At 37.6% G+C, this 14,642-nt stretch overlaps 1 protein-coding gene across 31 annotated transcripts in view; it reads right to left on the bottom strand.

Annotated features, from left to right (window-relative positions):
* Positions 1-14,642, bottom strand: part of TENM3 (teneurin transmembrane protein 3) — a 1,291,791-nt gene that overhangs the window by 282,589 nt on the left and 994,560 nt on the right. The window lies entirely within an intron of this gene.

Genomic DNA, 14,642 nt, shown 5'->3' with positions numbered 1-14,642 from the left:
TATGGATTTGGTCCCTCCTCAAGCACATTTCCACAACTGATATTTGAAATGCTTAGCTGTCTGGAAAATCCTTTTATTCCGGTGTCCCGTGTCACATGCCATGCAGTGAAATTGCAAATGGAATACTTCTTGCAGAAGTGAGCCTGCAAGTTAAAAAGCTGTGCACCAGAGGAGTCTGATGAATGGAAGCACCAAAATGAGAAGGGCTAATAGAAATGTATGGATTTATTGACTCTTTTCAAATGTAGACACCTGACAGGCTAAAGTCATCCTACATTTTGGAATGAGGAAATACTATCAACACAAGCACTTTCTCTTGAATTCTGCTGTGTCATCCTCCACAGCTGCAAAACAAGTGAGGCCACCTCTGGTTACAGCCAGCTCTGAGGAGCTCCTGGGGAGGTACTGCAGAGAAAATACAGCACAGCAGACACATCTGGTTTGGTGTCAGAGCAGAGAGCAGAGAAAGGCAATGCTCTGACCAGACAGGGCTGCTACCTGCATCTGGTTAACCCTGGCTTTGCTCTCCACACTTTCAGCTACCAAATTTAGGGCAGACATTTCCTTACCCTACAACAGACCAACTCATCTGGGGGAGAGAACAAACATGAATGGGCTGCAGTGATACACACGTGTCCAGCACACGTAATGGCAGGTGTTCTAGTGCCAGCAGCTGCTTCAGCTGTCCCAATGCTACATGGCTGGTAGGATGCTGGAAGAATTGGACCTTCTGTCACCATGGAATTTAGAGACTTTTCCCCTTCCTTAATCCACTGCAGGAAAGGAGTAAATGTCCATCCAATGTCCCTGCAAGGTTGAGTGTGCTTCCTCTTGATATCCACCCATGACTCCAAAAGTGCAAGCATCTGCCTCCATTTCCAACAATCAGGGGCTGACTATAATGTGGCAAATTCATTTTGTGCAAGAATACAATCTGGCTTGTCTACCTGATAACAATCTGCTCCCATGATTTTGGTGGAATGGGAGAAGAGTGGAGTAAAGGCCATTGCTTCATTTAGATGTGATGATACTGGTTCAGATAGTTACATGGAGTTGATTTCACTCCTCTCCCTCATGCTTTGTGCATCCTATGGGAAAATATCAAGCACACTGAGCAAGGCAGCATGAGCAGCTCTCCAAAACAGGAGATGGAAACACTTGTGCCCGTATTCCAAAAAAAGAAAATTAATCTGAATCAATAAAATTTGAATCCTCAGGTTGAAGAGCCCTGAATAAGAGATAAGAGAAAATGTAAAAATGGTATTGTAGAGGAATGTGAAAAATATCTAAGAACTTGATCTAAGAGTGCTGATATAATCAAAAAATCAAAAGAATTAATCCAGGAAGTACATAGCAATTTAGCCAAAGCCTGTACCAAAATACCATCTCAGCTGTACTCTGCTGTACTGGGAAGTGCACGTAACTGAAGAAAGGGCAGTGACACAACCTCTGCTTTTTTACTCCAGAACAAGAAGATAAAGAACACATTTCCAGTAATAGCAATTAGCAATACACTGTAAGAACATACGAAAATATTTGCATTTATGCAGAATGTGCACACCCAAGCATCTTAAAATTGTTATAATTTGTGTATCTCATCTGAAATTACAATAAATTGTCTAGGTTTTTGCACCCAATTGGGTATTTTTAATTGTATAAAATTTAGAGAGATTATTTGCAGGATTCAGAAGTACTTCTAATTTTATACAAGGTAAGCCCTTTGTAAGGCTACTGCAAATTTTGATTTTATAAATATTTATGCACACACACACATATATATATATATGTATCAAAAATATTCCCAACTGTTTCAAGTTCAACAAGTTAAAAAGGCAGAGTTAGTAAATTTGATGGAAAATAAGCAGTATGATGCTCATTTATAAGTAGGAAAACAAAACCAGAAAAATTAAGCAGTGTGCAAATGCAGATACAGCAAATTAGTGACCAAATCAAGATTTCATTGAAGTGTCTCTTACTTCAAAGCAAATGCTTTGAAGGCTTCCCACATGTAAAGTTCAGAAGAAATTGATAAGCAGAATGAAAGGCACTGGAACTGGAGTTTAGCTGAGCTAAGAGTTGTGCTTTAGTAATTACAAGTGATGGGCACACAGAGTCCAAGGGGTCTAACTGGAACTCACAGCAGAATACTCAGCACCAATTCAGGACTAAATTTAATGGACATAATGAGCCATTATCATCACATCCAGGAGCATGGTACATTTTCTTTGATTATTTCCACAGACTATCCAAAACTCAAGTCCACTTAGCTTGAGAAGTCTGATGAGAGCACAGCCTGAGGTAATACAGACACAAAAACAACTCATAAAAGATTAGGTCAGCTTGATTTAACAAGGAAAAATAAAGTAGAACCAAACTGGAAAAAAAGACTGTGGGTTTTTGAGAGGGGAAGGATTTGGCTTATTTTGTTGTTTTGGGTTTTTTTTATTTTTTGTTTGTTTCTTAAGGCAAAACAGCATAATCACACATTTGGATAAAAACATATTACACTGTCTGGCTTTTTTACAGGTTCTGGGAAAAACCACCACTGCTCCATAAAAGCAGAATCAGACAACACATTCAGAAAGCCTTTTTTTTGTTTTTTAATATGACTGGGAAATGCTTGTTGCCATACCTTGAAACATACTAAACTCTACTTTAAAATCAAAAAGAAAACTGGATTTTCAAATAATCAAAACTAAATGGTTACTTCAAATTCATATTATAAATTCTGGGGTAACCAGAATCAGTAGGGAACCTGTTCCCCATGAGAGATTTTCTCTTGTATTTACCAAACATAGATACCTTTATCATTGAAAACAAAAGAGAAATCCCTCAGTTCAATTAACTCTCCAGCTTCAACAAAAGTACATTGCAGTAGAATCTTTTTTAAAGGAATAATTTATCAGAATTCTCTTTAATGCTTTTTTATAACATTGAAATAACTCAGAAAAGAGGATGAAAAATTCAATTGTGTAGAGCTGATCAGAGGAACAAAAATCCATTCTGAATGAAGGTAAGCTGATTAACTTTTTTATAAAAATCAATGCATTTGATACTGCAAAGAACAAAGAATTTGTAAGAAAACTAGAATTGAACTTATTTTAATAGCAAATTGCTAGCTAAAAGTACACAGACTCTGTTACCATATTTTCAATATTGTTATAGTAGTTTAAATGTGTTCCCTAAATCCCAGAAGTGCAAAGATGACTCCCTGGATAAGGAAAATGTTAATGTTTACAAAGTGGACACCAGTACTTTCTGGGTAAATTCCATTAATAGTTTTTTACGATATGCTACATTTGGGAAAAAGGTAAGAACTCTAACTTCTATTTTCAAAAATGGATCTGAGCATTTGTAACAACTGAAAATGAATTCTGAAATTCATCTAAGCCACACTTGAGAAATACTGCCTTGTATCGTGGGGACGCCAACATTATTCCAGTTTAAGTAATGTTGAAAAATAGCTAAGTTCCAAGTTACTAATCTTTATGAAATCCTAGTAGCAGGAAACAGACAAAAGAATTATTTTTACCTAGCTGTATTTTTTATGTCATGGAGATTGTTGCATAGGAATAAAAACAGGCACATGAACTCTCTCTTTACTGATTTCTACTCATAGCCTATTGGCCAGCAGATCCCAAAACATCCTAATAAAATGCATTTTGGGATAAGGCAGGAACACTCATAGGACACGGAAGAGCCGTCAGTCTCAAAAACTCTCACAAACTGTATTCCAGAGGGTTACTACCACTGTGTAAATAAAATCAAAGTCTGCTGATGAACTATCAGATCCTGAAACCTTTAAAACACATTTTCATGTGTATAGGAACTGCCGGTAACCATCACGGCTATTTGATACCTTGGAGCTTTTCCTTTGAAACTAAAAATCTTGTGGTTTACAGGTTCTTTCCACTCCACAGTATTGTCCTGCTGTATTTTCACAGAGAAAACCTCAATTTTCAGTAAAATGTAGAAAGCAAATGAGGAATGGGTTAGAACCACAAAAATGTGAAGCCATTTGTCTGTCCATCCATTTCTTTGCAACTTTTACATACCACAGGGCAGATAGAAATTCAGTAAATGCCCTGGATGAATTCTAGGGCAGGGACTTCTGGTAAGATCCCCAATCTTTTGCAGCTGCAGAGGGAATCAATGAAAGACAGCTGAAGCACAAGACAGCTAATCTAATGAGCAAATGTAAGCCTGGAACAATGGACTTTTACACTCAGCCCACTTCTATATCAAGACTTCCTGTGAATTCGGTCAACATTTTCAATATTAATTTGATTTTTTTCTGGGAAAGATTTTCAATAGCACTTCAGTGATTTAGAAGCACAAGTCCTATTACAACTCGTGAGGATGTGAGCTCTCAATCTCCAGGGTGATTTTAAAAAAATCTCACTCTACCTGTAAAATGGAAAAACAATCATTGCTTTCTGCCCTCTAACTACACTGATACAAGGGCTAAAAGAATATTCAGCACTGCCCCTGCGTGAACTCCTCACTTTTGCAAGACTCTAGAGGCTAATATAACCTTATCATGACTTCAGGTCAAAAGATTGAGTCTAATGGACCAATGGAAGGAATTAATTTCAGAGCTCAGGACCTTTAATTGAGAACAGATGGTGCCTAGCCCCTATAAATTTAAAGTCTGGGGCCTGTTAACAAAAGCATCTAATCTCATCTCAATTGCCATAAGCAGCCAGGATCCAGCAATATTGAGTTTACAAAACAATATAACAATCTCCTAGAAGTCTACAGAAAGCAAACAAGGAGCAAGGACAGTTAATGAATAAGACGTCATCTGTGCTCTGCAGCTAAAGTAGTTAAGGGAAGGAGCAGCAGAATTCCCCACTGAGTGCAGCTTTTAAGCAATTTGAAATAAATCTCCTTACAGAGCAAACAGCAATCACGCAATGAAGAACTTAGCAGCTTGAACAATCCTAGTTACATCTCCATGGAAGGAGACTGGACACTATCTATTTAACCAAGGCCATATTCTTTCAAAGTCATTTTGACCCAGGTATCTTGTAAACCTTGAATATTCCAAAGACATTCAAAGATTATAAAATAGCTTGATAAATTCAATATTCATTTTCAACAGCAGGAAGAAAAGAATTCTGAAACCTTCTCAAAGAACTAAATTTTGCCTCAAAGTATCATAGACTTCTCACTTTTGCTATTTTTCTTTAAACTGCACACGTGACCAACATAGTTCAGTGAAACTCACTGCAAAAAGAAACTCAAGTTTTGTAGAGAAAAAAAACAACCTAAATTCTTTAGACCGCCTGCCACAGGTGCAGACTGAGACTCCATAGCATTAGTCATCAGCACTTATCCAAAGCAATTTATTTGTAACTTTAAAGTCGTTTATAGAAATATTACATTAATAAAACCCCAGTGACTGGGGGGAGGGAAGAAAATCAATCTCTCCAGCATACAGTAATTCAGTGGCAGATGTGAAATACCAGAATAACTTTCCCTTGCCCATGCTCATGACTGCACATGTATTCACTGTGAAAATGCTTCAAAGTTTCTAGGTCATTTGAAGAAGAAACAACTGGTCCTCAGCCCTGTATGTTTACTCTAAGAAGACTATGTGTGTGACAAAAACCTGTGTAAGAAAAGGTGCTGCAAGGATGACTATGTATGCATAAATATGGCTATATACACACATTGATGACTCTATTTCACCACAAGGACAAAAAGCAACCATTAAATAGCCAACTAGAAAAACAGCCTATGGTCTGTCTCTACTTTGCTGTGGCTGACAATCCAGAACCTGGGCTCCCCAGGTCAGTAGCTTCTTTTTCTATTGTGAATACTGAACTAGAGATGGAACTGCTCACATTTTGTCTCAGATGTACCTAGCCGGCAGCCACAGTACCCCAGGGAGGGATTGGGCAGCAGCAGAATGGATCTGGCATAGCAGCTGCAGAGAATCATCAAACTCTGAGAAAACTATTATCTATTATTGATGTTATTACACCAGTTAGGAGATAGTCACACCTACTAAACATTTGCATATTTGTAATTTAATCCATAATTAATTTACATTGTTCATTCTTCCTAACTAGATGCTGTGGGTTCATAACTGTAAAATCTAAAAAAAAAAAAGAACAAAGAACGAAAACTAAAGTAAGGTAGTGATAAGAACTGTGCAAATTTCCATGTTCAATACAGAAACCTGGACTAAACCACGGTAGCATCAAAGGCAATTCCACTGAAAGATTTCTAAATTTTAGTGCAAAAAAGCCCAACAATTATTATTCCTAGTTTCAGTGATCTAAAACCACATTTCTTTTCGACAACATACAGGTGAAAACCATGGATAGCTAAACGCCTGACACAATTTAGGAAGAAACCGGTATACTGAATGAGGGGGAGAGTGTGGAGTAAAAATGAAACCCACAGCTTCTTAACAAGCATTTCTTTCCTGAGATTTCAGACTTCATCCTCTTCTTACCTTAAATGAAGAAAAAAAAAACACTTTAATTTTGCCAACAGATCAGGCAGCATATTATTGAGACTCAGAACAGTTCTGGCTTGAAACTTAATTTTATACTGAATTTTCATCTGTATCAAAGAAAAAACCTTTATCCAAAAAACACCAAAGTAAGTTTTTACATGGTTTTAATAGGAGTTAAAGAACTATCTATTCCAAAAGCTTTTGCAGCTTTTTGTAAAAAAAAAAAAAAATCTTGACAAATTTTCTCCAGCTGTTATTTGACCAGCATACAAATGCTGTTACCTATAATTATTATTGATACTCTTACAATTGCACAGCTTATATTTACTTTAAAGTTGAAATCATTATTAGATTATTTCTCAATATGACATAATTATACAAGGAAATGCAATTAAAATCTTATTTCACATCAAAATTAGATTAAGCTTAAAAACACCTTTAAAACAACTGAATATGAATAATCCTACTTTTTATATAGGATCACTACTATTTAGACTTTATCTCTGCCATTCAATTGGTTTTAGCTGATGAATATATAAATATCTGTGTGTGTATATACACCCCCACCCTGGTATTGATATACCTATACAGGAAATTAGAGAAGCAGTAGCTGAGGAACTTGCTTTCTAATGATAACCAGATAATCTCACAGCTTTGACAGATTTTTTTTTCCTTCTTTTTATTTCAGTAATAATTATGTCGATAAACCTGATTCAGCAACTTTGCTGCTCTCTAATTCATTAATTAAAACAATTTACTGCTACCACTGTGATTTTTCAAGGACATCAAAACCACATTCCAAATCAAAACATCAGATCATCAGTTCACAGATGTGCAAAGCATACATTACTCTTATGGCAACCTCACATATAAAGCCTTGCACATCCAGAAGAAGACATATGGTTTAGAGGAAATGAACAGCAATATTTTTATATCAAAATTAAAATGAGAAAAAAAAAGTCTATGAAAAGTTAACCATTTCCAGTTAGAAGAGAAAAACAATATATAAACATTAGCATTATATTAAATTGCAGAGCAACATTTTTATAGCCTTAATTTTATCAACATGCTTCCTGCTGACTAATTTTTGGGTTGAATAAGACACTTGACTCACAAAAAACAAACCAGAAAGGAAGTGAAGAGTTTATATTGTGCTGCACCCGCTTCGTCACGGACTGACAGCAACTACTAACAGCAACAGCAGCATTTAAAAATTGTCTTGGAAAATACATTAGATGATTAAATATCCACATGGTCCCCAGCAATCTATTTCTCTGAGTTACTTTAGGAATGCCCTTGTCTGAGATAACTTCAACATTTTGCTATTTGCGCTGCTTGCTTCTGGTCCTTTTTGCCATTTGTGGCCTTTGTAATAGCCACAGTATCTAGGCAGGACACACTGGGGGCAACAGGCTGAGCTCTCTCCCAGTCTCTTCTAGTGTCTTGTATTTCAAACCTCTGGTTATGCTGGTTAACCTTGCTCTAGCCCTCCAACTGGCTGGCACTGGCCTCAGAATGTAGCCCCAAACCAGTCATGGAGACACCACTTCTGTCCTAGCACTGCACTGAATGCAGCAGCCAAATTTTTTCAGTAGTACTATATATGTGTACAAAGACACATACATTTGTGGAAGAAACCCTCATATACCACAGCAAATGCCACTGCCCAATGACCACTGTGACTCTGAGGTCTACCCAGGAGGAAACAGAAATGTTTCCTGGACATGCAGGATGGGGATGGGGAAGCCCAGTGATGGTTAAGAAGCCCTTGCTCTGCAGAGGAAGTGGGAACTGTAAAGCACCACTTCTGCAAGCTGGGCATACACAAACCCAGGGGCCCAGACTTGCAGCATCCACTGGTGCTGGCAGAGATGACCAATGCCATTGAAAGGCCACTGTCTGATTCCTTGAAATGTAATGGCAATGGGGGAAAGTTCCTGCTGACTCTTTAGAAAACAAAAGATCATGTTATCTTCAAGATGGGCATGGAACATATGAGAAAGCAGAGGCAGCAGCCTCACCTCGGTCTCCTAGGGAAGATGATAAAACAAATACTGCTGGAGTTATCCTTCATATGCTGGGATAGGCTTCCAGGAAAAGAAAGTGAATGATAACAGCTAACACGTATTTACCAAAGGCAAATCATACCCAAACAACCTGACTGCTTTCTAAGAACAGGTGTCTCAGCAGATAAAGGGAAAGCAGCAGATACTGTTATCCTTGGCTTTAGCAAGGTTTTCAGAGTGAGCTCCCATAATAGCCTGGTAGCCAAGCTGGAGAGAGATGGACTGAATGGGTGAGCTGCAAAGAGCATTTTGTGGAAAACTGGTTGTATGAAGAGGCTGAAAGAGTAGTGCTCTGTAGTGCAAAGAGCAACTCTTGCTCAACATTAATGGCATTCAGCTGGAGCTCATATTGGTATGATGTTTTTATGTACTACATTTAACATCTTGAGAATGAGGAAGATGGAATGTGCCCTTAGCAAGTTTGTGGATGACACCCAGCTGGAAAGATTGATCAGCCTACTGCAGGGCAGGACTGCCTTTTGAAGGGATCTCAACAGGCTGTAAGAAGTGGCTGAAAAAAACCTCATGAATTCCAAAGGCAGAGTATCCACAGTAACAGTACTAGCTGGGAGCCCACTGGAAATCACCTTTGTAGTGAAGGAGCTGGGCAGCCAATGTGGACAAGTTCAGCAGTGTGCCCTTTCAACAATAAGCCTAACCACATACTGGGCTGTATTCAGAAGAATGGAGCCAGCATACCCTGAGAAGTGATTAGTCCCTTTTATTCAGCATTTGAAGGCCACATCTAGATGACAATATTCTGTTTGGGGCGTGCCAGTACAACACTGATAAACTGGAATGAATTCAGTGAAGACTGCCCATGGTGACTGGAGTGCTGAAGCATACAAATTGAGGAGAAGCTCAGTGAGCCTGAAAGGCAAAAGGTAGAAATCCAACTTCCATTACCCAAAGCAATGGTCCCAACTGCAGCAAGTGAAACTCTGATTCGATATAACGGGGGAAAAAATCAAAACTAAATTAATTAAGCCACCAGAACAGCTGCCCTGAGATGATGTAGAATGTCTCTTCTTGCTTGTTATAAAGCATAAACTTTAACAGATTTTTTCCTAGGATGCTTGCCATCTAACTGATTAGAAAGCTTTCTCCTCCTTTCTCTTTGCCTCTTCTGAAGTTGTTCTGTTTTTTTTACCTTCCAGAACCATATCCATCATCAATGATTTCTCATGCATGAATCATAAAAAGCCCAGAACCTGTAGACACTCTATACATGCAGGAAAAAAATTATTTATCTGAGCAACCTCTAATCCTTTCTTTAAGAGTATAAATATTAGCTCTGTGATCAGTTACTCAGGTAGCAAATGCTGAAAAAGAAAAACAATCAGGAGAAAACATAACAGCAATATAGTCTTCTTTCATTACTACGTAATAAATCAACTCCCTCTTTTTCTTTTTCTTAGTATTCATGTTTCAACTCTACTGTTTTACTGATTCTGTCTCAATTTTATTTGTATGTCCAGACCTCCCCAGAGTCCTCCTGAAATATCTTCATAAGCTCTTCCTCTGAAATTTGACCTTCCTTCCTTTTCCTGCATGGCGTTTTTTCCCCTTAAAATTCAGATTTTTGGAGAAATTCTGAGATATGACAGTTGGTCTTTAAACATCTCTTTTACCATTCCTTAACATTAGAAAGATTTATAGACTTAAGAGCCAAGAGCAAATTCTCTGAGATTTTCTGCTTTGATTTGTTCTTCCTTGCAGATCCCAATTCTAATTTCATTGGTGTCAGTGTTGCTAAACCTACAGCTCCTGCACATCAGAAAATTTATCCAAGTGTTGCCAAAGAGCCTTACCCCCTGGCCTGATAGTCCACACCAAACTCCACCATAATTAAGATGGTCCTTTGGAACCTAAGGCCTTTCCTTAACAGCAAGTTCAGTGACACTCAAATCTATGAAACCCAGGAGATCACACAAAATTACTGCAAAAAGATCAGCCCAGCTGTTGCCTCTTTGGCTACCACTAGCCAAAGGAATTATGAACCTGATTTTCACTTGCATTAACAATTAGATTGTTAACTGAAATACATCCATAGGACTACTGTCATAATAGAATCTGAAAACTGGCATAACTATAGAAAACTTATAATATTTTACAAAACCAGAAATTACTTTTGTTTATGCATTTCTGCTACATGTCTCCATAACCAAAGAAAAATGTATATGCCTGTTAAATATTAAATATTATTTCAGAGCTGACTTCTGTCAGAAATAAAACAGATTGATTTCCTGGTCATGAAATTTTTTGGCAGCAAAGCAAGATTTAAGGCATATTGGCATGCTTAATGAGGAGCAGACAATTGCTAGATGGAAATCTGTGGGAAAAAGTGAAGAAATTGTAATTGGTGGCATAGCAGTAAGATGAGGATTAATTCACCAGCTATGTGGCTGCTGAGCGTGCTGTAGGCTCAGCATTTGGCTAGCAGGTGCAGCTACCATTCAATAGGTTCCATTTAAATAAAGTTTTGTGCCTTAGCATAAAGAAAGATGTTAAATGGGTGAAAGCATGTGACACTACTTCCTGAATTATGTGCATTATTTAATAATGCAGAGTTCAATTATATGCTATAGATGAACTGGGTTAGAGACAACAGATTAAAATGTCTTGGCAAGTATCTTACCAATGTATTTCTTGGGTTTCAGAGATCTGAATGCCAGTAAATTCATCATTCTGGAAGGACAAGACAGTATTAGATTCACAAGAATGCTATCTTCAGAAACTGTCTGGAGTTGGAGAGGAAGCAAGTAGGTGCCCATGCAGTTAATAAAGTGATATTTTCTCCTTATAAGAGCCCTCAGCAATAAACAATCTACCAGCAATATCTACTTTTCTGTATCCATGAAAAATTGGTCTAAGTTTCAAACCATTTATCTAACCAATTCAGAATGACTGCCTGAGGCCATGAACTTGACTCCCTTTTTCCCTTTATTCTTTATATTTTGCTATATCCTGATCTCGTCTGGTTTTCTAATAAACACCAATCAGTGCAAAACGTTCACTAAACAAACACAAAAAAAAAAAAAAAAAAAAAGGCTCACCTTCTAATCCTATCAGAGCTACTTTCTCTGTGCCCAGGTAGTTTTTGTGGCAGTCAGCTATGTGGCATGCATGTCTCTGGAGTGCCTCACCCTTTTTCAGAAGCACCATCACTACTGCTTCCAAAGGAGTAGAAGGTGACATGGACTTGACCAAAGACTTTGGTCTAATATGAGTGACTTTCCAGTCAGAATCGATGCCTGACTTTCAGGCCAGCACACAAAAAGCACAAATAAAACCACTTATATAATTTTACAGAGAGGAATAAATAAGTAAATTTAAAACAAAACAAAAAAAGGTGCTGCACTTCTGGAATAACTTGCTCAATTAACTTTCGTGTTTTGCTTATTAACTTTATGATGTCTCATGAAGTCAGGGATTGCAGTTTAATGGGTTTAAAAAATGATTTAAATATAGAAGTAGATTCTAAGATACCTTAAAAATATATTGACCCTTTAAGCAAATGGGCCATTTGAAGCCTAACTACAACTTCTAGCTCATACTCTCCTGGAATATTTATCCAGTTTCAAAGACAAGCTTTAGTAATCTTAGAACAGCTTAACAACATAAAATTACTGGCAAGCTTGTAAGAGACAGCCGGCTTGTATTTCAAAGCAGCAGCTCCTAGAACAATTACCAACATAAATTTCTTGATGCAGCATTTATGAAATAACTTGCAATGAGAATAGACAAGAAAACCTGAAAAAGCATGTGCATTCTCAGTGTGCTCCAACTGATACATCACCCGGTACGTGACACTGGTTGGCTGCCCAGATTAACAGATGCAGGCCTTCCTTTAGGCAGGCTGACATGACAAATCTCAGAATATGATGTCAAAAGTCATATGTGGAACTTCAATGAAGTCAAATATTTCTTTTCAGAATTATTTACTGAGAAATATCCTAAAACAACCTTTGATGTGAGACTACATCTATTAATCCTATGTTTGATATGTGTTCTGTTTTGTTTTTTTTAAGATCTGCTGGCAGTCACAGTATGTTCTTAGTATATTTAAAATTTTCCAACTTGATAATGTGCAATGTTATTTGTTTAAAAAAACCTCTAAACCTCCCAAGATTATTTAAAACTTTAAGTCACTTTTGCAGGATTTCAGAAACATACTATTGAGACTTTGACAAATAAAAGGTTAGTATTTTCAACAAACTATTTCTTCTTGCTTATTGTAATTATGCAGCAGAATTGCAAGTTTTGCCTTCCTGAGGGATATGCAATCAACAACTATTTCAGAAGAGCAAGTACATTACAGTTGCAAGGAAGGAAAGGAAATGCTATTTTGATGCTGAGCTTCTCTTCCTGCCTAATTGGCAAGAAAGAAAACCCCAAGTACATTCAGCAAATTGCTAATCCTGAGATCATAAGCCCATACAACGAGTCAAAGTTCTCATCATTTTGACAAGTTCCATTAACTCCAATAAGGCCTGGTGATGGCAATGGACTATTTAAACAGTGAGTAGTTTCAATGGTGAACAGTGGGATTGCTGAAACACTGAGGTCTTTAGGTGAAGGAAGTACAATCTGGTGGTGTTGTGCTTTGCTTATCATCACCAGTTGCTCCTTTCTTACCTTAGAGGCAAACATGCTGCATGCATAGAAATGCATTTACCTGTAAAACAATTCCAACAACATGGAGTCAGGAATCTTTCCCACACAGCAGAGGGGGATGCAGTGCAGAGGACTTGTAACTCTCACTTTGGTTTCAATGCCTTATCAGATTTGTCAGATTTCAACAGTACACTGGCACAGCTGTTAACTTTAGGCCATAAATTAACAAAACTTGCACCTGCAGTTTAGGCCTTTGATTAGAGCACCTGTGCCAGCCAGGGCAATACTGTTTCCCTGGCTTTAAATTGTATTTTCTATTCTATTGTGAACATTAAATGTACTGAGTTCCAATGACGTGTATAAAGCAATTTCTAAGCCAAGTCTTCCATTTTCAGTGGAAACAAAAATTCAGAGAAAAAATACCAAAGAAGATTAAGCTTTTCACCCTTTTAACATCTCCACTGAAACGGCGACCCATGACATGGTCCGAGTTATAGATGTTTCATAACCCTAGGGAACTCTCAAGCCATCAAAATTTCATTAGCTTCACAGCAGTCCCAGTACATTCTTAAATTGGACCGCTGGCCTCCCTATTAATAAATAAATCAGCTGTAATCCTTTTTAGTGGCTAAACTTTTCGCTGAAGTTGTATCAAACACCAGACATTCCTTCTATAATTTTAATCACTGCAGAATAATGCATTTTTTAACACATTCACAGTCTTCTCACACATGTGAAAACAAAACACTAACTTTCAGCTGATGGAGGATGTTTTGGCACATTGTCAGCTAATTTCCTTTTCAAAAAACTCCAAGTATAAAATATATTAAAAAGTATACCAAACCTATGGTACCTCTGAAGCAGTCACCTCTTTAGTAATGCAAAGATATGACTTCCTATGGAAATAGTGTGTGCATGCATGTGCACATAAAAATATATTTTCAAGATCAATTACCAAGGGTTTTACAAGAGGGTCAAGAGAATTTGTTTCACCACAGAGCTTTCAAAATCACAGAACTGCTCAACAACTTATTCTAGATTGCTCTGCAGCTGAAATACCAAGCTTTATCACACAGGAACTCCACTGCCAAAAGGTGGTAGGCAAGTACTTGTGTCTTCCTCTTTCAGAACCTGCCTCGGACTCAAAACAAATTTTCCAAGCATGACACAAGACACCTGTGAACACTGAGAGCTGCTCAGGTACTATGTAGCATTACATCCAACACAAAAGGAGGGTCCCATTTGAGACAGTGGTTTTGCACAGGTATCTTCATGTAGAAACAGTCACCAGCAGAAAAATAAGTATGAATAACAGAGAATTATAGCTTTGGTTTTGCTTTCTCAAGCTGAAGTTAAAATAATAAACAAGAAGGACTAAACTTCACTGCTTGTAGTTTAAAATAAAAGTGCATTAAGTTTTTAAGCATTTCCATACATACATACCTACATAGCTGTTTCCCACTGTGTTACAGTCATTGCTGGAGGATAGC

This window comes from Agelaius phoeniceus, chromosome 4 (genome assembly GCF_051311805.1).
Source record: "Agelaius phoeniceus isolate bAgePho1 chromosome 4, bAgePho1.hap1, whole genome shotgun sequence".
NCBI classification, from domain to species: Eukaryota; Metazoa; Chordata; class Aves; order Passeriformes; family Icteridae; genus Agelaius; species Agelaius phoeniceus.
Note: the sequence above shows the minus strand (reverse complement) of the source record. Positions and strands in the feature narration are given on the sequence as shown.